The sequence below is a fragment of the Acomys minous genome, assembly GCF_964271855.1.
Source record: "Acomys minous genome assembly, chromosome: 6".
NCBI lineage: Eukaryota > Metazoa > Chordata > Mammalia > Rodentia > Muridae > Acomys > Acomys minous.
Window position 1 is genome coordinate 109,273,473 of NC_140487.1, and position 8,598 is coordinate 109,282,070.

Consider the following 8,598-nt stretch of genomic DNA (forward strand, 5'->3'; position numbering starts at 1 on the left):
CTCCAGCCCCCAAGACCCAAATCTTAGCCCACCACCACCACCAAAAAATATGGTGGCACGCAGTTGTCATCTTGTCACTGTTTTGTTGGGGTTTTTTTTTTTTTTTGGTTTGTTTGTTTTTTGAGACAGGGTTTCTCTCTATTATCTTGGCTGTCCTGGACTCACTTTGTAGACCAGGCTGGCCTCGAACTCAGAGATCCACCTGCCTCTCCCTCCTGAGTGGGTCTCTCTGTTTTGCTCACCTGAAAAGATGTGGGGCTGGGGATGTAGAACCTAATATTCATGAGACCCTGGGTTCTACCTCTAACACACACACACACACACACACACACACACACACACACACACACACACACACGAAAGAAAGAAAGAAAGGAGGGAAGAGGGCGGGCACCCTAATTCCCTCATCCTGCCATATCTGAATTTCTTTTCATTGAGGTTGCAATTACAAGCTCAGTTTTCAGTCAATTAAAAACAACATGAAAAAAATAAAAATAAATAAAAACAACATGGTTAGGGGCTGGCGAGCTGGCTCAGCAGTTAAGAGCACTGGCTGCTCTTCCAGAGGTGCTGAGTTCAATTCCCAGCAACCACATGGTGGCTCATAACCATCTATAATGAGATCTAGTGCCTTTTTCTGGCCTGCAGGTATATATGCAGGCAGAGCACTGCATACATAATAAATAAATAAATAAATAAATAAATCTTTTTTTTAAAAAAAGGTTAGCTTCGGGGGTGGGGTGGGGGTGAGGGTGGAGGGGGAGGGGCACGGTGGCGCACACACACTTTTTATTTTTTATTTTTTGGTTTTTTGAGACAGGGTCTCTCTGTGTAGCCTTGGCTGTCCTGGACTCACTTTGTAGACCAGGCTGGCCTTGAACTCACAATGATCCGCCTGCCTCTGCCTCCCAAGTACTGGGATTAAAGGTGTGTGCCACCACGCCTGGCCCCGCACACACAATTTGAATCCCAGCACTGGAGAGGCAAAGGCAGGCAGATCTATGAGATCAAGACCAGCCTGGTCTACAGAACTAGTTCCAGGACATCCAGGGCTACACAGGGAAACTCAGCCTAGAAAAAAAAAATAGTTGAGTGTAATCCCTGGCTTTTGGAAGGCTGAGGCAGGAGGATCACTTGATCACATGATTAAATATTAGCATGCCCAGAAAGACACACATGGCATATACTCACTTATCAGTGGATATTACCCCACATAGATGTCCTCTGAGAGACTCCATGCAGCAGGGGATCAGATCAAAACAGATGCTAGACTCTGGGCAGAGCACTGAATATTGTATGGAAAAGTGGGGGGATAGACAGACCCTAAAGGGACAGCAGCTCCACAAGGACGCCATCAAAGACAACAAATCTGGACTGGGGGGTGGGGGGTGGGCTGCAGAAACTGATGCACCAACCAAGGACAATGCAGGCAGAGAAACCTAGACCCCCTGTTCAGATGTAGCGGATGGGCAGCGCATGCTCCACATGGATCCCCTCTTAAGGGGAGCAGGGACTACCTCTGACATGGACTCTGGTGCCCTCAATTTGATGATCAACTTCCCCTTGGCAGAGCAGCCTTGCAGGGGGCCACAGAGGAAGAAGATGTAACTATCTTAATGAGACCTGACAGGCTGGGGTCAGATGGTAGGGGAGGAGAGCTCCTTCCCCCTGTGAGAGGACCAGGGAGCAGGTAACTATCAGGATATAATGTGAATAAATTATTTTTAAAAATTTAAAATAAATAGAAATAAACACTAGCCTGGTCAAAATAGCAAGAAAACAAGGACACAGAAGCCCAAAGCTGTGACCCAGCTTTCTACACCTGCCTTCCACTCAGCACAGCCCATAGCTGAGAGGCAGGGCTTCCTTTGTAACTGCAGATAACTGCTCAATGCTAGAGCCTGTGTGAGTCCTCCCTGGAGCACTGCGAAATGGTGACCTGAAATGCTAAACTAAGATAGAGTGGCTTTAAAAAAACACAAACAGCCGGGCGGTCGTGGCGCACACCTTTTATCCCAGCACTTGGGAGGCAGAGGCAGGAGGATCTCTGTGAGTTCGAGGCTAGCCTGGTCTACAGACAGAGTTCCAGGCCATCTAGAGCTACACAGAGAAACCTTGTCTCAAAAAACAAACAGCCAAACAAAAACAAAACACACACACACATACACACAACAACAGGAGCAAGGGTCTTCATGATTAATGGTAAAACACACACTTAACATAGGTAAGGCCGTAAGTTCAATTCCTGGCACCAAAAGAAAACAACCTAAAAGCAAACAAACCAAAACGTGACAACAAAACAAGAAACAGGCTAGCGTGGCTAAGGGTAGTGGCTGCTCTTCCAAGAACCCATGTTCCACTCCCAGCACCCACACAGTGACTCACAACCATCTGGAACTTCAGTTCCAGTAGATCAGATACCCTCTTCTGGCCTCTGCATGCCTTTAATCCCAGCACTCTGGGAGGCAGAGGCAGGCGGATCGCTGTGAGTTCGAGGCCAGCCTGGGCTACACAGTGAGACCCTGTCCCCAACCTCCCAAAAAAGTTACTTTTTAACAAAAATTTGCATAATATGAAGAGAAAGTGATATGTATTATATCTATGTTCACAATTATAACTACAACTTTTTTGTCATTCTAATATGCGTAAATTATAATTAACACACACACACAATGACAAATGGAGGAAATACAAGTTGCTTCAACAGTGCTCCTATCTGGAACTGGTCACAAGGCAGAGAGTTGATATTTATAGCTATTTTCCTTTACTTTTCATTCCGTATTCCCTTTGCTCTCTGCCAGGATCTCAGCTGTAGAATTCTTTCCCTGGTAGGGAAATCCAAATCTCTTTCCTGAGGACTTTGAATCTTCAAGGGGAGCGCACCCCGGTCCATCAGTAGCGCCTGTGAGTGGAGCTGGCAGCGTGCTGTGCGGAGCCATCTGTAACTGGGCTGTGGACAGAAGGGGAGGAACTCCTCAGGGGGAGGCAGTGTGCAGCGGGAGCGGAGGGTGAAGGAAAAGTACCTGCCCGTCAGGTGACCCTCGCTCTCCTCGCCTTCCTCACACCTGCCTTCCTTCAGGGTTATCCCTTAGCGTTTATTTATTTTGTGTGTGCACATGCAACAGCACGTGCGTGCATGGGGGTCAGAGGACAGCTTGTGGGAGGCAGTTCTCCCCTTCATCAGCCGCAGTGGCAAGCGCCTTTGCCCAGAGCCCGGGTCATGGCTACTTAGTATTCTACACTTAGGCTTCCAGTTGCTAACAAAGTACGGGAGGGCCGATGAAGAGAGAAGAAGTTATCTCCAGAAAAGGGCATGGATTTGCTCCAAACCCTGAGAGTTCTGTGTGGTGACTCACTAACTGGGGCTTGCCAGTGGCTCCCTACAGCACCTCTCTATTTGACAGGAAGGCTTTAAATACCACTGCATGTGCTGGCTGTTTAGGTTCAAGAGCAGTTAGGAATGTAGGATGGACTTGGGGCCCCCAGATTTGGTGTTTTTATTATTATTATTATTGTAGTTTTGAGACAGGGTCTCTCTGTGTGGCCTTGGCTGTCCTTGACTTGCTTTGTAGACCAGGCTGGCCTCAAACTCACAGAGATTTGCCTGCCTCTGCCTCCCTAAGTGCTGGGATTTTGGGAGTGTACCACCCCACCCTGCTAAAACCGTTTCTCTTTGTGTGTGTGTGTGTGTGTGTGTGTGTGTGTGTGTGTGCATTGGTGTTTTGGTTGCATGTATGTCTGTGTGAGGGTGTCAGCAGGCAGAGGCAGGTGGATCGCTGTGAGTTCAAGGCTAGCCTGGTCTACAAAGTGAGTCCAGGACAGCCAAGGCTACACAGAGAGACTCTGTCTCGAAAACCCAAAATAATAATAATAATAATAATAATAATAATAATAATAATAATAATAATAATAATAATGAGGAGGAGGTTAAAGAGATGGCTCAGTGGTTAAGAACACTGCTCTTCCAGAGGACTGAGGATCAATTTCCAACACCCACATATTGGGTCACAGTGGTCTGATGGCGGGCGCTGTGCAGGAGGAACTGCAGTGGGCAAGTGGGCTTCCTGCAGCCAGTGTCCACCGTTCTGCTCAGCTGCAGTGGGTGTACCCTGGAGAGGCCCAGGCCCAGGGGCCTCAGCTCAGGATTGTTTCTTGGTGCTGATGCGTCTTCTCATGTCGGCCGTTGCTGTAATCCTCATATACCTGGCACGGTGTCACTGGGTGTGGGGAGACCGTCACTGTCTATAGTCTGGTGGGGTTGCCTCTTGGAACACAGCCCATTCATTTGGGCAATTTTCCTGCAGGTCAATATGAAGATAAATTTTCATAAAGTAATATTGTTTATGCACGGCTCAAAAAACGGGTTTTTACAGTTCACAGTCTCAGCCAGGCGGTGGTGGCACACGCCTTTAATCCCAGCACTTGGGAGGCAGAGGCAGGTGGATCACTGTGAGTTTGAGGCCAGCCTGGTCTACAAAGTGAGTCCAGTCAGCCAAGGCTACAAAGAGAAATCCTGTCTCGAAAAAACAAAAAAACAAAAAACAAACAAAAAACAAACAAACAAACAAAAACCAACCACACAAACAAAAAATATAGTTCACAATCTCAGGGATCACATTGGAATCAAAGATCCTGCAACGCTTGAGCCTGGTGCTGTGGCACAGGCTTGTAATCCTAGCGTTTGGGAAGTCAGAGGCAGACGGATCTCTGTGAGTTCGAGGAAAGCCTGGTCTATAAAGTGAGTCTAGGACAACCAAGGCTACACAGAGAAACCCTGTCTCAAAAAAAAAGTGCACTCTTTTTTTTAAAAAAAGATTTTAAAAATTTATTTTATGTATATGAGTGCTCCATCTGCAGGCCAGAAGAGGGCTTCCGATCACATTATAGATGGTTGTGAGCCACCATGCTGTTGCTGAGAACTGAACTCAGGACCTCTGGAAGAGCAGCCAGTGCTCTTTGTTTGTTTGTTTGTTTGTTTTTCTTTTTCTTTTTAGAGTCAGGGTCTCTCTGTGTAGCCTTGGCTGTCCTGGACTTACTTTGTAGACCAGGCTGGACTTGGACTCACCAAGATCTGCTTGCCTCTGCCTCTCCAGTGCTGCGACTAAAGGCGTGTGCCACCACACCTGGCATGCAGCCAGTGCTCTTTTTTTTTTTTTTTTGGTTTTTCGAAACAGGGTCTCTCTGTAGCCCTGGCTGTCCTGGACTCACTTTGTAGACCAGGCTGGCCTCGAACTCACAGTGATCCGCCCGCCTCTGCCTCCCGAGTGCTGGGATTAAAGGCATGCGCCACCACACCCAGCTGCAGCCAGTGCTCTTAACAGCTGAGCCATCTCTCCAACCCAAAAAGTACTCTCTTAATGGTTGAACTGGGCACAAGGTCAAACTAGGTATGGTAGTGAGTGTCTATAACCCCAGGACTTAGGCTAAAGTAGGATGGTGAGCTCGAGGTCAGATGGGTTGCTGGTACTTAACATGAGCAGCATTTGTCATGACAGAGCCTATAGGACGGTCTTAGGGTTTTATTGCTGTAAGAGACACCATGACCAAGGCAACTCTTTTTGTGTTTGGTTGTTTGGTTGGTTGGTTTGTTTTTCGAGACAGGGTTTCTCTGTGTAGCCTTGGCTGTCCTGGACTCACTCTGTAGACCAGGCTGGCCTCGAACTCACAGTGATCCACCTACCTCTGCCTCCCGAGTGCTGGGATGAAAGGCTTGTACCACCACGCCCGGCTCCAAGGCAACTCTTTAAAGGAAAACATTTAACTGGGGCTGGCTTACAGTTTCAGCAGTTTAGTCCAGTATCATTAGGGTGGGAAGCATGGCGGCGTGCAGGCAGACATGGTGCTGGAGAGGGAGCTGAGAGTCCTACATCTTGTTCCACAGGCAGCGGAAGGAGACTGTGTGCTACACTGGGTGTAGCGTGAACATGGAGACCTCAGAGCCCATCCGCACAGTGACACACTCCTCCAACAAGGCCACACCTCCTCCAACAAGGCCACACCTCCTCCAACAAGGCCACACCTCCTAGTAGCGCCACTCCCTACGAACCAGACATTTGTCTGTGGGGGCCCGTACTCTTCAACCCATCACAGGACTGAAAGTCACTCGGGGTGGATTGGAGAATGAACTTGGCTGGTGTCAAGGACCAGGACCCTACTACATTGCACTAGACAACGTTCCATGAACATTCTGTATCAGTGGTTCTTAACCTTTGTGACACTGTGACCCTTTAATACAGTTCCTCAGGTTGTGGTGACCCCTAATCATAAAATTATTTCCTTGCAGCCGGGCGGTGGTGGCTCACGCCTTTAATCCCAGCATTTGGGAGGCAGAGGCAGGCGGATCGCTGTGAGTTCAAGGCCAGGCTGGTCTGCAAAGCGACTCCAGGACAGCCGATGTTACACAGAGAGAGACCCTGCCTCGAAAAGCCAACAAACAAATGTATTTCTTTGCTATTTTATAACTATAATGTGCTACCATTATGAATCATAATGGGCATATCTGATATGCAAGATATTTGATATGGGACCCCTGTAAAAGTCATTCAACCCCCAAAAGGGTTATGACCCACACACACAGGCTGAGAACCGCTGCTCTATACTAGGGCTAGATTGGATTTATTTAAAATGTTTCCTTCTGGACCAGTGCAATAACTCAGCACATGAAGGTACTTGACGCCAAGACCAATGCCCAAGACCCAATGATAGATGGAGAGACCCAATTTTCACCAGCTGTCCTTCAACCATCATATGCCCATGAGCCTCTCATACATACACGTAAATTCAATTACAATTTCTCTCCTGCTTTTTTTTTCAACACAGGGTTTCCCTGTGTAGCCTTGGCTGTCCTAGACTCACTTTGTAGACCAGGCAGGCCTTAAACTCACAGCGACCCACCTGCCTCTGCCTCCCGAGTGCTGAGATTAAAATATTTATTTATCTATTATCTATTTTATATATAGTATTCTGCCCCACATGTCAGAAGAGGGCACCAGATCCCATTATAGATGGTGATGAGCCACCATGTGGTTGCCGGGAATTGAACTCGGGATCTTTGGAAGAGCAGCCAGTGCTCTTAACCTCGGAGCCATCTCTCCAGCCCCTTCTTTCCTGCTTTTACAGCTTTTAATATCTACTTTATTTTATGTGTATGAGTGTTTTGCCTAATTGCATGTATATGCATCATATGTGTGCCTGATGCCCATGGGGCTCAGAGGAGGGCGTCAGATCCCCTGGAACCGGAGTTAGAGATGGTTGTGAGCCGTTCTGTGGGGGCTGGGAACTGAACTAGGGTCCTCTGCAAGAATAACAAGCACTGAGCCATCTCTCCAGCACCCACCACAAGTCTGAACCAAGAGAGCTGTAAGTTTGGTCTATGTGACAAATTTCATACCTGCAAGGTATATAATAGTGCAATCCCTCTCAAAATAAAACCAAGTTCCAAAACAACAATGAGAAAACAAAAATCCCCAGGTGGTGGTGCACACCTTTAATTCCAGCACTTGGGAAGCAGAGGCAGGTGGATCTCTGTAAAGTCAAGGCCACCCTGGTCTACAGATTGAGTTTCAGGACAGTCAGGGCTACACAGAGAGACTCTGTCTAGAAAAACAAACAAAACAAAAATAAAGAAAAGAAGGAAGGACAGAGGGAGGGAGCAGGAGAGGAGGGAGGGAAGGAGGTATAGTAAGAATTCTGAAGCCGGCCGTGGTGGCGCACGCCTGTAATCCCAGCACTCGGGAGGCAGAGGCGGGCGGATCACTGTGAGTTCGAGGCCAGCCTGGTCTACAAAGTGAGTCCAGGACAGCCAAGGCTACACAGAGAAACCCTGTCTCGAGAAACCAAAAAAAAAAAAAAAAAAAAAGAGAGAGAGAATTCTGGAATTTTGGTTTTAAAAACACAGAAATATTTTAAGACTATAGGTTTTTGTTGTTGTTGTTGTTGTGTTTTTTTTTTTTTTTGGTTTTTTGAGACAGGGTCTCTCTGTGTTAGCCTTGGCTGTCCTGGACTCACTTTGTAGACCAGGCTGGCCTCGAACTCACAGCGATCCGCCCACCTCTGCCTCCCGAGTGCTGGGATTAAAGGCGTGTGCCACCACGCCCGGCTCGACTATAGGTTTTTTGTTTTTGTTTTTTTGAGACAGGGTTTCTCTGTGTAGCCTTGACTGTCCTGGACTCGCTTTGTAGACCAAGCTGGCCTGGAACTCATAGAGATCCACTTGCCTCTGCCTGAGTGCTGGGATTAAAGGCGGGTGCAACCATGCCCAGCCTAGAGTCTTGGTTTTTTGTTTTTTTTTTTGTTTTTTTGTTTTTGTTTCTGCAGTGATTCAGATGCAATAGGTCTGCCTGTGGTCCTTTATACTGTTGTTACTGTCAAGTACAACACACTTGCTCTAGTTGGTGCTTTGTCACAAATAACCACAGCTGACATTTGATGCCACGTGCCAGGAACTGAGAACATCAAATACTGCATTGGCATGGGGCTTAGTACGTTTCAAACTTGGCGACACAGCTCATCTGTTTCCTTGGGACCCTTCCTAATACCAATCTTCACAACCATTGGGGCCTTGTCAGTGCAGCAGAAACCACAGCAGTAATTTACAGA

General features: G+C 47.5%; 1 long non-coding RNA gene across 2 annotated transcripts; it reads right to left on the reverse strand.

Moving 5' to 3' along the window:
* Nucleotides 1-2,573: 2,573 nt before the first annotated feature.
* Nucleotides 2,574-5,979, reverse strand: LOC311599416. 2 transcript variants are annotated; one of them, XR_014779885.1, is made up of 3 exons: nt 5,777-5,976; nt 4,204-4,298; nt 2,574-2,950 (listed from the first exon to the last, which is right to left on the reverse strand). It is a non-coding gene; the product is annotated as an uncharacterized lncRNA (long non-coding RNA). The 2 variants fall into 2 exon arrangements; XR_014779884.1 differs by having other exon boundaries at nt 2,574-4,298; nt 5,777-5,979.
* Between the last annotated feature and the right edge of the window lie 2,619 nt (nt 5,980-8,598).